Raw genomic sequence first — 15,675 nt, 5'->3', positions numbered from 1 at the left:
TTCATTTTTGCTGCTCACTCTCCCCACCTCCATCTCCCTTCCCTAATTTATATGCTCCAGGTGTATCTCTTTCTTTGTTGAACACATCAGGAGCTCTCTCATTCTCTGGCCTTCACAAAGTTAGTGTGTCTCTTCCTAGAGCAAACATCTCTCCGTCTTCACCAGTCTTAGTCCTCTATTAGTTCCTAGCTTAGTTTTTACTCTCCTAGTGTAGGGTTTTGCTGCCCTCTCACGTGCCACTAATGCTCTGTATCCACCTTCTTAACAGTCACCTGTCATTTAGCCTAGTTCTTAGAGGAAGACCCAGGTTCCTGTGCCGGTTGTTGCAGTCCTAGAGCATAGCACAGTGTTTACAACAGAAGTCCCCACTAAATATTTGATGTGTAAAAGCATGATTGAAGGAGTTAAACCACAGGACACACTGCTGTAACAATCTACAGAAAATGAGCATTTGATTACAATGTAGCAGAGTCTAGTGGCTTTGTAGGCTAAAAGTATAGTGAATAATTCTTAACACCATGACAGTATTTTGCTGATAACCTACATTAATTAACCTTTTTAATTGAATGATGTATTATAAATTGTTTTTGGAGTTTCCATAAAATATGATGAATAACGAGGAGTGATGCTTCAATTAAGGTTCTAAAACTAGTTAAGTGTGTTTTCTTTGTACACAAACAAATCACTGCCACATAGATATGGTCGATGAATTTTATAGATTTATGACCTTTTAACTTTTCTGAAATGCTTCAAACATGGGTTTATCAACAGATTGTCTATTAACTAATCAGCACATTGACATTTGTCTCTTCTGCCTCCCTTTCTCTGAATTTTTTAGTGTGCGTATTTTGACAGGCATCAAATCCAATAATTAATGTGACATACACAGAGACATAGGCTATCCTGGGACAGCATACCATTAGTTCTAAGTGGGTTGCATCATTATGTGTCTTCATACAATTAATTAGAACAAAGATGGCTGGAGGTCCATATAGATTGTCTTGACTGGGTCAAAATAGGAAGTCTGAATATAGGGTCAAAGTCAATGTCATACAGAAGACACTGGGAAATAATGTTATAAAAGTTCCATGCTGTATCAGTCAGAATTCTCTAGAGAAACAGAACCAACAGAACTAATCGTACATTGTATATACTTATTTATAAACTCTATATATTAAAATTATATACATAAAATTATATTAACATATAAAGCATTTTATTTTATGAAATTGGCTCATGCAATTGGCTGACAAGTACAAAAGGGGCATGTCAGGCAGAAACTCTGAAATCTGTAGGGCAGGTTGCCAGGCTGGAAATTGTGTGAGATGACACTGCAGTCTTAAGGCAGGACTTCTTCAGAAAACCTCAATTTTCATTCTTAAGATCTTCAACTGATTACATGATGGCCACATCATTAAGGACAGTCTCCTTTACTTAAAGGTAGCTGATTGCATATGTTAATGACATCTACAAGAGACATTCACAGCAGCACCTAGATTTGTGTTTGAGTAAACTGTGTCTGGAATTGGTGGGTTCTTGGTCTCACTGACTTCAAGAATGAAGTTGCAGACCTTCGCAGTGAGTGTTACAGTTCTTAAAGATAGTGTGTCCAGAGTTTTTTCCTTCTGATGTTCGGATGTGTTCGGAATTTCTTCCTTCTGGTGGGTTCGTGGTCTCACTGGCTTCAGGAGTGAAGCTGCGGACCTTCGCGGTGAGTGTTACAGCTCTTAGGGCAACACATCTGGAGTTGTTCGTTCCTCCCGTCCGGAGTTGTTCATTCCTCTCGGTGGGTTCATGGTCTTGCTGGCCTCAGGAGTGAAGCTGCAGACCTTCGCGGTTAGTGTTACAGCTCATAAAGGCAGTGCGGACCCAGAGAGTGAGCAGCAGCAAGATTTATTGCAAAGAGCAAAAGAACAAAGCTTCCACAGTGTGGAAGGGGACCCAAGCAGGTTGCCACTGCTGGCTCGCACAGCCTGCTTTTACTCCCTTATCTGGCCCCACCCACATCCTGTTGATTGGTCCATTTTACAGAGAGCTGATTGGTCTGTTTTACAGAGAGCTGATTGGTCTGCTTACAATCCCTGAGCTAGACAAAAAAGTTCTCCAAGTCCTCACTAGATTAGCTAGACACAGAGCACTGATTGGTGCATTTACAAACCTTGAGCTAAATGCAGGGTGCTTATTGGTGTGTTTACAAACCTTGATCTAGACACAGAGTGCTGGTTGGTGTATTTACAATCCTTTAGCTAGACATAAAGTTTCTCCTAGTCCCCGCTAGATTAGCTAGATATAGAGTGCTGATTGGTGCATTTACAAACCTTAAGCTAGACACCGAATGCTGATGGGTGTATTTACAATCCTTTAGCTAGACATAAAGGTTCTCCAAGGCCCCACTAGATTAGCTAGACGCAGAGCACTGATTGGTGTATTTATAAACCTTGAGCTAGACACAGAATGCTGATTGGTGTATTTACAATCCCTTAGCTAGACATAAAGGTTCTCCAAGTCCCCACTAGACTCAGGAGCCCAGCTGGCTTCACCTGGTGGATCCCGCACTGGGGCCGCAGGCGGAGCTGCCCGCCAGTCTCGTGCAGTGCACCTGCACTCCTCAGCTCTTGGGCAGTCGATGGGACTGGGCGCCATGGAGCAGGGGGCGGTGCTCCTGGGGGAGGCTTGGGCTGTGCAGGAGCCCACTCAGGTGGGGAGGCTCGGGCATGGTCCCTAGCCCTGCCCCATGGGGAGGCAGCTGAGGCCCCCCGAGAATTAGAGTGCAGCACCAGTGAGCCAGCACTGCTGGGGGACCCAGTGCACCTTCCACAGTTGCTGGCCTGGGTGCTAAGCCCCTAACTGCCTGGGGCTGGCGGTGCCGGCTGGCCACTCCAAATGCAGGGCCCGCCGAGCCCACGCCCACCTGGAACTCGCGCTGGCCCATGAGCGCCAAGTGCAGCCCCGGTTCCCGCCCGTGCCTCTCCCTTCACACCTCCCCGCAAGCAGAGGGAGCTGGATCCAGCGTCGGCCAGCCCAGAGAGGGGCTCCCACAGTGCAGCGGCGGGCTGAAGGGCTCAAGCGCGGCCAGAATGGGCGCGGAGGCCGAGGAGGCGCCAAGAGCGAGCAACGGCTGCCAGCATGCTGTCACCTCTCAAAATAACTGTATCTTCTAGCCCAGCCAAATTGACACATAAACTTAACCCTTACACATAACCTCAAATGTTATCTGTCTAAGAACAAATGAAGCAAATGATTGATCATCATCTAAGGTGCAGGCCATTAGCCAACTGTGAGTGTTGAACTAGCAACAGAAAGATCTGGGTTTAGGGTAGAACATCTAAGAATTGAGTATAAGGAAAGAAATCTAGCCTCTAATAGGAATTGGGGACTGTGGCAGGCACTAAGTCCCTGCAGCACAGGGAGAATGAGGAGAGGTGATATTACTAGGTAATTGCTATGGAAGAGGATGCAAGATGTGAAATGAGCAGATTTAAAGTCAGAGAAATCTGAGTTTAAATTCCAGCCCTGCACTTATTGAGCAAGCTATTTAGTCCGTGTAAGTCTAAAACTTTTACCGCCAGCATGGAGGTTATGATGCCAAACAGGAATGTGGTGAAAATGAAATAACATAAAATTTGTGTTTGACATAGTGCTTGTAACAATAGATGCTCCTGTTTAAAAACTTTTCCTTTTCTCATTTGTAGAGAAATAAAGATGAGGTCTGGAAAATTCAAGGTATCCAGACCTGAGCAGAATCAGCAATAAGCAGTCTGAACTCAGAGCTGTAAATATTAGGCCAATCTCACCCAGCTTCCCTTTTCCATTTCCCAAAAGTCTGCAGCTATTACAATTTCAGGGAGAGAGTGGTCCTGATTCTAGGATATTTCCAGAAATTGAAAATTTCCTACATTTTATGTAATTTGTTATGTAAAATTTCTTACAGTTTAATTCATTGTATTAAGTTTTTTAGTTTGTCATCTTTAAGTTCCATATGTCTCACAGCCAGGAGGTTCCAGGTCATTATTCAGCACTTACTGTGTAATCAGGTAATTCTCATAACATCATCATCCCATGATCACAGGCGGTGAGCGAGCGAGCTAACAATCTGACTATAGGACTCATTTGATGGATGAACACCATTGGGGTTGCTTAAGGGTTATCTGCAATAATTAATTCCTTCAACTTGTGCTCCAGCCTGTCCATGTGGTCTCAGAGTCTCTGGGAGGATCCTTCCAGGGCAAATGCTACAGGGTCAATTCACACAACTAATATCTTCAGCACCTGGAGATCAAATTATAGCTGATTCATTAAACTATTAGCATCACATGCAAAAAGAAATCTCTGGCAAATCAAAGATGATAAAATGGTTTTGACACTTGGATGCAGGTACTTGACAGAGATTTAGGGTGGTAGAAAAAACAAAGAGATGGAAAATGAAAAAGTTTTTTTCTCCACAACTCTCTAAATCTTAACCAGTTCCTGAAAAGGATACGCAACTATTTTCATGAAACAAGCCATTGGCCAATTAGAAATGATAGAATAAGTAAAGTGCTATTACAGTACTACACATTAATAGAGGAAGGACAAATATTCTGAATTGGTCAAGCAAGAAATAAACAAAAGATATATGGAACAACTGAACAAGAAAGCAATTCACAAAACTTGGTGGGTGAGGTCTTTGCTGCCTTTTTGCCAGAGATATGCAGGAACATACTTTCTTTTAAAACTTTAGAAAAAAATTAAAGAAGTATTAAGGAGAAAATAACCATAATTACCCTCCATAAATAATCTATTAGCCTTGTTTTACCATCTAGTGTCTGCCTTAATACATCATATTTTAGAGTTGTAATCAACATGTCATTTTATACTCTGATAATTTAATGACTGTGTTAACATAACAAATTTTCCATGTAAATAGTTTTTAAAATTATTATTTTCCTCTTCTTAATACCCTTACTTTTTAAAATTTTATAGCTCTCCAGAGGGTAGGAGATAATTCTACAAAGATTCAATGCTTGCTACATCTGTCAAATTTTTAGGAGTCCAGTTGTTAGGGACACTGTGGAACATCCCCTCTAAAAGTAAAAACAAGTTATTGCACAGTGCATCTTCCACCAAAAAGGAGGAAACACAGTGCTTGGAAATCCTCTTTGAGTAACGAAGGTAGCAGATTTTATACCTACTCCAGAATACTACTCAGGCTCAAATACTGTAAGTGTAAAATGACAGCAACAAACAACCATCTTTGAGTGGGACTCAGATAGGAATGTCTCTGAAACAGAGCTAGGCCATGGTTCAAGCAGCCCTGCAATGAGGGCAATAGAATCTGGCAGACTCTATGGTGTTGTAAGTGTCTACAGGGGGAGAAGATGTTGTATGGAGTGCGTGATAAATTCCAGTGGGAAGATCACAGCGATGGTACCTTGAAAGCAAAACCATTAAGATTAAGAAAGTTAATTAATTATAATGAATACTTCATCACTTTCAATTTGTATGACTCATAATTATTTTCTGATAGCTTTTAATATAAAATTTGCCATAAGATTTTTTAAAGCCCCAATAATTATTTTATTGGTATCCTGATCTACATGTCTACTTATTCGTGACTCCTAGTTATTATTCAGATCTAAGCCAAAATGATATTTTATCGTACACTTTCCTGCCTCTCTCCATTTAAATTATCCTGTTCCTCAGAGTATCCACTGTTAAATCAGTTTTTTCACTACCACATTCTCAGTGCCTAGCATAGTGCATGGCCGTAAATAAATGTTGGAGGAATAAATGAGTAAGTTTTGTTAAAGTAAACTAAACGTGGCCTGAGAAAGACTCTGTACTTCTACATTTGAGTCCTTGTGGACAAACTGCAACTGAGCTTAATAGGTAGACAAGATTGAAAACCTGACTTAGGAGTATGCCCATGTAACAATAGCTGAATCTTGGCCAATTGCAGTGGCAGTACTTCAACTATTTATACACTGCTGAGTGTCCAAACTGTGTTCAAATAAGGCAAATGCCAACCTGTAACCAATCCAGCTGTTCTGTACCTCACTTTCCATTTCTGTATATCATTTCTCTTTTATTTGTCTATAAATCTTCTTCTACCACGTGGCTATGCTGGAGTGTCTTTGAATCTGCTGTGATTCTGGGGGCTGCCCAATTCATAAATCGTTCATTGCACAATTAAACTCCTTTAATTTTAATTCGGCTGAAGTTTTTCTTTTTACAGTGTTCATAGATCTTTTTCTTATCTCCTTTGGATGAAACTATCTGGTAAATAAATAGGATAAAGTCCACCAATTTAAATAGAAATGGAAGATGAGTTTGTTAGAATTCTGGCTCTCCTGAAGCTTTCATTGTAGTCATAGAGCTAGAAAATAAATATGTAATGAATAAATGAGATAATTTTCAATAATAAATGAATATAAACTAAAAGTAATATGAATATAAACCAAAGCTATGGAATGTGATAAAGAATAACTGGAAACAGAAGGAACTTTTGGTGGGATAATTAGAGAAAGGCTCTTTGAGAATATGATATCTAAGCTCTAAGATAGAGGCCTCTCACAAAAGGAGGAGTAGAGGAAGAAAACATTTTCTGTGCAAAAATGGTGAATGCAAAGATCTATGGTGAAATTAGTCTTGGAAAACATAATGAACGGGTGTCCAGTGGGTCTACAGAGCCTAGTAAAGGCAATAATTCAAAAAGATGAGGCTGAGAAGGTAGGCAGAAACAAGATCATATTCGACCTTGTGAGCTTTGGTAAAAATCACTTATTTTACTATACATGAAGCAGAAAATCATCAGTGGTTTTCAGCAGAGCAACAGTATCTAATTTGTATTATTGAAATGTGATAGATGGGGATGTAGGTGGATGGAAAGACTGGAAAAAAGGAGAATTCATCAATTAGGATAATTTTGTTTTAGTGTAGGGGAAGTAGGATTGCTTGCACAAAAATAATAGTTGGAAGGCAGACAGGCAAGAGAGAACTTAGTATATATCTTCAATCCCAACATGAACTGAAGGTGGGCTTGTGGTAAGATAATGAGGAAAAGAAAATAATCAAAGATAAGTCTTATGTTTTTTGGCTCAGTAAAGTGGATGGAAGGTTATACCCCAAGGTCAGAGTCAGAAATCCAAAGTTTTCTTTGGGACATTTTAAGTTTGAAATACTTATCAGAAATCTAGCTAGGGATGCCAAATAGACAGACAGCCGAATTTAGAAATAGGGAGAGATCAGAGCTGTGAGTGTGTATATAGACACCATCAGTATATAGTTGAGATCAAGGGAGTGTGACAAAAGAGAAAAGAGAAAAATAGGGAAAGGGGTCAAGCTTAGTTTCTGCAGCCCACTAACATTTACAGATTAATTGGATGACGAGATGCCAACAGACGAGACGCCAACAGAGGAGACTGATAAAGGAAAGTGAGAAAGGAAGGGTCAATGTTGTGTCAAAGAAGCAAAGCAAAGAATTTCAGGAAGGAAAGCACAATCTAGTCTACCAAACACTGTTAAACAGTACAGTAAGGACCACTGGATCTGACAAAATTGATGACCAGGGAAAAAGTAATTTTAGTAGACTAGAAATAATGGAAGTTTAATTAGAGTATTTTGAAGGGTGAATAATATTATTGGCACTACTAAGTGATAATATTATCACTACTCCACCATACTAACCTATTCGGCAGATTAAACATTTAGTTGGTAATTCCACAATTCATTTATTTAGTAATTTAACACTTCTCTACTAGCTAGAAGATGAGATTTCAAGGGGATTAAGAGATGGTCCTACTCTTTGAAGATAATATTTTTTAGATATCTCAGTGTGTCGGGAATTGGTTTCTTCTGGTGGGTTCTTGTTCTTGCTGACTTCAAGAATGAAGCCACGGACTGTCACGGTGAGTGTTACAGTTCTTAAAGATGGTGTGTCCAGAGTTTATTCCTTCAGATGTTCACATGTGTCTGCAGTTTATTCCTTCTGGCGGGTTCGTGGTCTCGCTGACTTCAGGAATAAAGCTACAGACCCTTGTGGTGAGTGTTACAGCTCATAAAGGTAGTGTGGACCCAAAGAGTGAGCAGCAGCAAGGTTTATTATGAAGAGCGAAAGAACAAAACTTCCACAGTGTAGAAGTGGACCCAAGGAGGTTCCTGCCGTGGGCTTGGGTAGCCAGCTTTTATTCCCTTATTTGGCCCCACCCACATCCTGCTGATTGGTCCATTTTACAGAGTGCTGACTGGTCCGTTTTTACAGAGTGCTGATTGGTGCATTTACAAACCTTTAGCTAGACACAGAGTGCTGATTGGTGTGTTTTTACAGAGTGCTGATTAGTGCATTTACAAACCTTTAGATAGACACAGTGCTGATTGGTGCGTTTTTACAGAGTGCTGATTCGTGCATTTACAAACCTTTAGCTAGACACAGAATGCTGATTGGTGTGTTTACAATTCTTTAGCTAGACAGAAAAGTTCTCCAAGTCCCCACCCGACCCAGAAGCCCAGCCAGCTTCACCTCTCATCAGAACTCTCATTTAGTTCTCGAAATTTTTCTCTTGCCACTGTTTAATTTTGTCTCTACCAAAAGATGATTGAAAATCATATACCTCCTCAGAAAGGTTGAGGCAAAGGATTTAGTCTTATACTTTTTCAAATTCTTCACCCCAGAGGAGTATTTTCATTTATTTTATAAGGTCTTTCCATGTTCAATAGGTTAAAAAATCCTTTTATGGGTTTAAATAAAATAGAAAATGGTTGTTTATACTTGTAACTTCTTTTTAAAAATTATCTTCATTTGCTCTATATCCTTAAATGCCTTGGCAGTTTAGAATCAACAACTGATATGAATAGATACTATTATTAAATTCACTAGTTCTTCAATAACACTAGAGAATTCATTACAATGAATGAGTTTCTTAGTGCAGTAGTTAGAGAGCTTGATATTGATTTCCTACACTGCAATAATTGCCGGCATTTCTGTGACAAAAATAACCATTATATTTAGAAAATCTTTTTAATACTGAATAGAAATGTAAGCTTGAGACATAGACACGTCCATTATTATACCAGAAGTAGTTAACATTTTTTCCTTTACCACAATCCAAAAATGTAGGACTGTTCTTTTTTACCTTATGGACTTCAATGCAGGTTAGAATGCCTTTTCCTTCTATTTTACTTTCAAAATGAAAGGTATTTTTTATTATCACGGATACAGGGTTAGGGTTCAACTGTTGATCATACAGAAATTTAAAGAGTAAAGACAACACTTGATCTCATCATCCAGAGACAATTACTGTTAATGTTTATGTATATAATCCCTTGCAAACATTTATCTATGGTTGTGTTTTTAAATTTAATGCCTAAGAGTAGATCTGGCTGCTATGATAGCATTTACTCATGCTTTTCAGGGACTATTTTTCGTTAAAGTAATTTTTCTGTTTTCAAATAAAATATTGGTTTTTGTAGAAAATTCAAGTGCCACAGGAGACAAAAATCCCTTTTCAATATCATCACTACAACCACCGATCTCATTATTCAGGCATAAAAAGAGCCACTGTCAACATCTGGGTGGTTATTCCTCCAGGATGCATTCTACATCTTTAGCCATATCTTTTAATGGCAATGAATGAAGAGCACATTTTTACATGGTTGTTACTCGTTATTTAATCAATCACTTATTAATGAGCACTTAAATTCTTTTTAGTTATTTTTACTATTTCAAGTTTTCATGAACGTTCTTATACCTTCGCATTTGCTCTTTTATCAGTTTATCTCCTTTTCTACCCTTACTTAATTTCAAAGTAGCAGTCTCTTAAAATGATTCAGATGTTCTTACAACTTAGATGATATGGCATAAATACTTAACAATGCTTGAATACTTAGTCCCTGTTGGGGTTCTAGGTCCTTTTCTCCTTGGTTTTCTTTCATGAGGAAGTCAGCAGGGTCAGATGAGGTCATAAAACATCATCTAATGAGTAAGAGGGGGAACTAGGGCATTGCAACCCTGTGCTGTCAAACAAATGAGTATGTACTGAATATTTCCATTTAAATAAAGTTCTAGAAAATGCAAACAAATCTATAGAGATAGAAAGTAATTTATCAGTTGCCTGGTGATGATTGTGGGATGGGGAGGAGCACGCTAAGGATTAGGAAGGAGATGAAACTTTTGGAGGTGATGAATATGTTCCTCATCTTGACTGTAATTATGGTTTCATAGGCATCTACACATGCTAAAACTTAACAAACTGTACACTTTAAACATGTGCAGTGTATTGTATGTGAGTTATAACTTGCTAAATATGTTTAAAACAAGACAAAAAGAAACCTTAATGATGGTCACTGGGCAGCTTTCAGATTCAAAGAGCTGCTTATCTGTTACCTAATATTATATTTACATTTTGCTTTGCAGTTTTATAAAGTACTTTCATTACATTTTCCCTTTTGATCCTTACAACAGCTTTCTGATATGTTGAGAAGGCATCATTGTCCCATTACATAGATTAGAAAATAGAGATTCAGAAAAGTTAACTTGCCCAAGATTAAAGAGCTACAAAGAATTGGACCTAGACTTTTACCTGTGCCGCAATGACTACATTCTGTACACATTTCTATGACACTGCACTGTCACCAGAAACACTTTTGACCCTTCATTTTCATGATTTCTAATTTGATACTATGCATTAGGCAGTATAAAAATGTGAATTTATCAGTAAAGATCAATATAAAACATAAGAGACTTTTATCTGCAATAATTGAAAGCAGTATCTCTGAGATACTTGTACACCCGTGTTCATAACAATATTATTCACAATATCCAAAAGGTAGAATCAACCCTAGCATCTGTCTATAAATGAAAGGATAAACAAATTGTGGTACACACAGTGGAATTATTCAACCTTAAAAAGGAAGAGGATTCTGAAACATGCTACAACATGGATGAACCTTGAAAACATTATGCTAGGTAAAATAAGCCAAATACTGTAATGATTCTACCTTCATATAAGATATTTAGGGTAGCCAAAATAATAGAAAGAGAAAGTGCAATGTTGGTTGCCAGGAGCTGGGGGAAGAGAGAATGGGGAATTATTGTAAAATAGGTACAAAGTTTTGGTCTTGTAAGATGAAGACAGTTTTGAAAATGGATGGTAGTAATGGTTCACAACAATGTGAATGTAATCACTGAACTGTACGCTTACAAATGGTCGATGGTAAATTTTATGTTATGTGCATTTTATTACAATTTCCTAAAATTAAAAATATGAGTTTTTTTTATATAAATGCCTTATATATATATGGAAACATGGAGACCTGGGACTCATATGTGATCTTATTGCAAATGAACAAAGCTTCAATTATTTATTTTGTCACAGTTCTCAAAAATGTGCTCCTGAGCCATTTTTAGAGGGTACAACCCTCTAGTAAACTTGGTGAACCTAACTGCAAACAGAGGTGGAATGAAATACAGCTGGCTAATACTCTCTGCCTGAGGCTGAGAATTCCATAATTTGAAGCCTTGCTGAGTTGGAAAAGCCGACTGTAAGTTGAATGAGAAGTCCATATTGCTGAGTTGGAAAAGTTAACTGCTGTAGTTCATCAACTCTAACACAATTTTTAACTGCAAAGTATACCTCAAATTCATACCTTTCTCTTCATCTCTATTTGCATCATTCTAATCTAGTTTTTCATCATTTTTTGGTTGAATATGATCACCCTTTCTGTTTTTCCCTCTTGCCTGCTTCTAGTTCATTTTCTACATAGCAGCTAAAAATCTTCTTTAAAAATACATTATGTTGTATCAATTCACTGCTTGGTGGCTTTTCATTTCATGTAAGATATGATTGAAACATCTTACTGTGGTGTACAAGGTGCTGCACCATCTGGTCCCCGAGCAACAGCTGCCACATTCTGCCTCTCTCAGCACCTCTTAGACTATGGACTTTCTTTCATTTTTTTGAACATGCCAAGCTCCTGCTATGGCACATCTGCATATGCCACACCATGCTTTAAAGCTTCTCTCCTCCCCTTTTCAGAAGGGTGCGTCTTTGTTCTTTGGATCTCAAATACCAGTTCTCCTGAACACTATCTAATGTGGATTCTCCCATTATCTCGATTTCCTCTTTGTTCACTTTGTTGCATTGAACAAAAGTTGTAATGTTGATTTACTTCTTTTTTTTCTATTTCCCATATTTGAATCTGAGCTCTTGGAGATCTGAGCACCTAGTGGAGATTTGGCATATAAAAAGAAATCAATAAAAACCATGGAATTGTTGGATGAATAAAAACAAAAAATTGGCTGGGCGAAGTGGCTCACGCCTGTAATCCCAGCACTTTGGGAGGTCGAGGCAAGCAGATCACCTGAGGTCAGGAGTTCAAGACCAGCCTGGCCAAAATGGTGAGACCCCGTCTCTACTAAAAATACAAAAATTAGCTGGGTGTGGTGGTGGGCACCTGTAATCCCAGCTACTCAGGAGGCTGAGGCAGGAGAATCGGTTGAACACGGGAGGTAGAGGTTTCAGTGAGCCGAGATTGCGCCACTGCACTCCAGCCTGGGTGACAGGAGCAAGACTCCATCTCAAGAAAAAAAAAAATACAACCTAAACATTTATCAATAGAGAAATAGATTTTTTTTAATAATACCATCCAATTGTTTAAAAGAATAAGAAAGATTTCTATGTGCTATACTTAAATGAAAAAAGCAGGTTGCATAACCATTAATTACAGTGATATCTTATAAAATGTGTATTTGCATGTGTGAGTATAATATATACATACATATGCATATATGCACATATACATATATACGTGTGTGGTTTTGAAGGCATATAGAGCAAATTATTAAGGGTTACAGCCAGAGAAGAAAATAATATTATAGAAGTTGGGAATTGAATAATGAGAGATTTTAGCTTTTTATTTTATTTTATTTACTTCTATTAGAAAATGAATTTTTACTCCTGCAAGCATATCCAGATTTTTTGTATAATTTAAAAATACATGTATTCATTTGTTTGATGCCTTTATTTACTATGCTACAAATTAATGTGGAAATTGAATAATCAAATAGGTGTGAAAGGTTACCAGAATCAATATATGGTACAAATAAGGATATTATATGATGAGATTAAGTAATTAATATTAAGTCTTATATGAAGACCTTAAACTGACATTGCTAGATAAGAATAAATTTTCAATGTTGGAAATACTAAGGGAAAAAAAATCACATATTTTTGCTTCTTCAAAGAGATAAGTTGCTTGCTATTGTCATGAGTTTTCAGACCTGAAATATTTATTTTTTTATCCCAATAAAGAATAAATATGTTTGAGACTTTTACATTTTATTCAATAGTGCTGCGATTGATAACGAACACAGATATAAGACATCAGAAAATTTTACAACCAAGCACAGTTGTAAGCATTACATTTCTATATTTGATCAGCTCTGTCACACTTACTCAACTTTGCAAAACAAGGAAACAAAAAATTTTGTCTCTTTTTTATGGGCTGCTGGATCAGTATGGCAAGAATGTGTATGTCCTGTATGTAACTGCAAATTCAAACAGAAAAGATGATTGCAGAAATTCAGTTAAGTGTTTTCCTGAAAGAATGTTGAAAGATTATTACAAAATATAGGCCAGAGGGAAACTCAAGAATTCCAGCCCACTTACGGTATTTAAAAATGTGTGCTTTCTTACCTACGGAAGATACAGTGCAAGATAGCTTTAGGTTTTTAAAGAAGAGCATCAGACAGCCCTGTGGACTTTGGCAATATTGAGCTTGAAGCCACTTCTTTTTCTAAGTTCTGCTTTCATCTTTGTTTCAGGTGATAGTCTCTTCCTGTATCACTGTCATCTTTAATTGTTGCCAACACTTGAGCTACTCCTCCTAGCCCGCTGCAGAGTGCAACACAGACTTGTTAGAAACTGCTTACCTCGATATTCTGAAAAGAGTGTAGCCTTTGTGCTCTGGGCATGAAGTAGCTCAGGAACAATGCCTCAGAGTCACAGGTAAATCAAGAGATGGCATATAAGTAGGATTATGGTACACAATTATAGTATAAAATGTTAAGTATCAGTGCCAAATAGGCAATTTTCAGCACAATCTAGGTAGTTGTCATCTCACTGATGTATAGGTTCATGAACGTAGATTTCCAAAAAGCACTTACATATTGAGATAATATGCAAATTAAGTCTTTTTTTCCCCCCACCTCAGTTCCTGATTGCAGGAGGAACAATTCCCTCCCTCACACCATGGGCATCTGACTATAAAATAGGAACTGCTAGTCTCTTGAAAGTATTAAGAGAAAATATTCTGCCCTCTCTCCTGTCACCCACAGAAGGAAGGCCTTATCTGCATGAATGAAGGTCACCAGGGGGAGGATCACTGGCTCTAAGAATCTATCTGCCCTACAGATTGCACACATTCTTTCCTTTTTTCTCTCCTGGAATATCTGGATTGTTGAGATGCTCTATACCTGACTAGATAGGTAAATTCAGTATGGGGGAGAAGCAGCAAAAAGCACATTCAGACCTAGCACCCAGGCAATGGGCATTTTTTTCCACCAAAAATAAACTTGACTGACCAACATAGAATACAGTCACTTCTCCCTATTCCTCTCACTAATTATTCTGAAAACTTCTGGACCTTATGTGTAAAACAAATGTAAGAAGACACTGAAAAGGTAAGAGATAAAGACAGAGCTGCAGGGACCTTTGGACCCAAAGAATAAGATGGCAGTAAGTTTCCTGGTTTTCTTTTTGCCACATTTATCTCAGACTTAGAGATGGAGAGGTTGGCAACCTGGAAATATCAATGGGAGCAGACAAAGAGAAAAAACTAATTCTGTCTAGCTGAAGTACCAGGACAGAGGCAACCTAATAAGACAGAAAACTTTTAGGTAGTATCACCTTATCCCAAACAACATGGAAAAGTGGCAGCCCTACAAAAACCTCCATTTTCAAAGTCCAGGTAGGAGCCTAGACTATACTTAATAAGATTATAATGAAGCAACCTTTGCCTCCCAATCCAGCCCAGTTGGTATCAAAAAATACAAGGTAGGAAACTGATAATTTTATCACAGCCCAGGAGTTATGACCCCCAGCACCCTATGGTATCACTGAAGGCCATGTGGAGATCCTGAACTTCCACCTCCTACCCAGTGGCAACAAAGCAGCTCTCGCCTTTCAGAGCAGCTCTCGCTTGTATCAGAGCAGGACAAGTCAGAAGCCTGACCCTTCACCACCATTCAGTGGGTAACAAGGCTTTTCTCTTCTCTCCTCCTATTCTGTGAGTAGAGGCCACATGGAGACCAGAAACAAGGTGTCCCTCTCCTTCCCAGCAAGTGTGGTATCAGTGGAGGTCTAATAGGGATCCTGAAATCCCACTGCCACTCAACAGTAATAAAACATTCCTACCCCTGCCCTGGAGTGTCAAAGAAGGCCAAGTGTTTAACCTGAACTTTCACCCCCACCTGGTAGTAGCACTGTGGTGCCCCTCTCTTCCCTTGTTGTAGTACAAGAGCAGACCTGATAAGTAGAAAATATCAGTAAGATCCATTATCTCATAACATAATACCCAAATGCCCAGGTTTCAATAAAACATTATACTAACAACTGGGAATATTTCATCTTGAACAAGACAAGACTATCAATAAGTGCCAGCACCAAGATGATACAGATATTGTAACTACCTCAACTAGGA

This window comes from Pongo abelii, chromosome 13, assembly GCF_028885655.2.
Source record: "Pongo abelii isolate AG06213 chromosome 13, NHGRI_mPonAbe1-v2.0_pri, whole genome shotgun sequence".
Lineage (NCBI taxonomy): Eukaryota > Metazoa > Chordata > Mammalia > Primates > Hominidae > Pongo > Pongo abelii.
Note: the sequence above shows the minus strand (reverse complement) of the source record.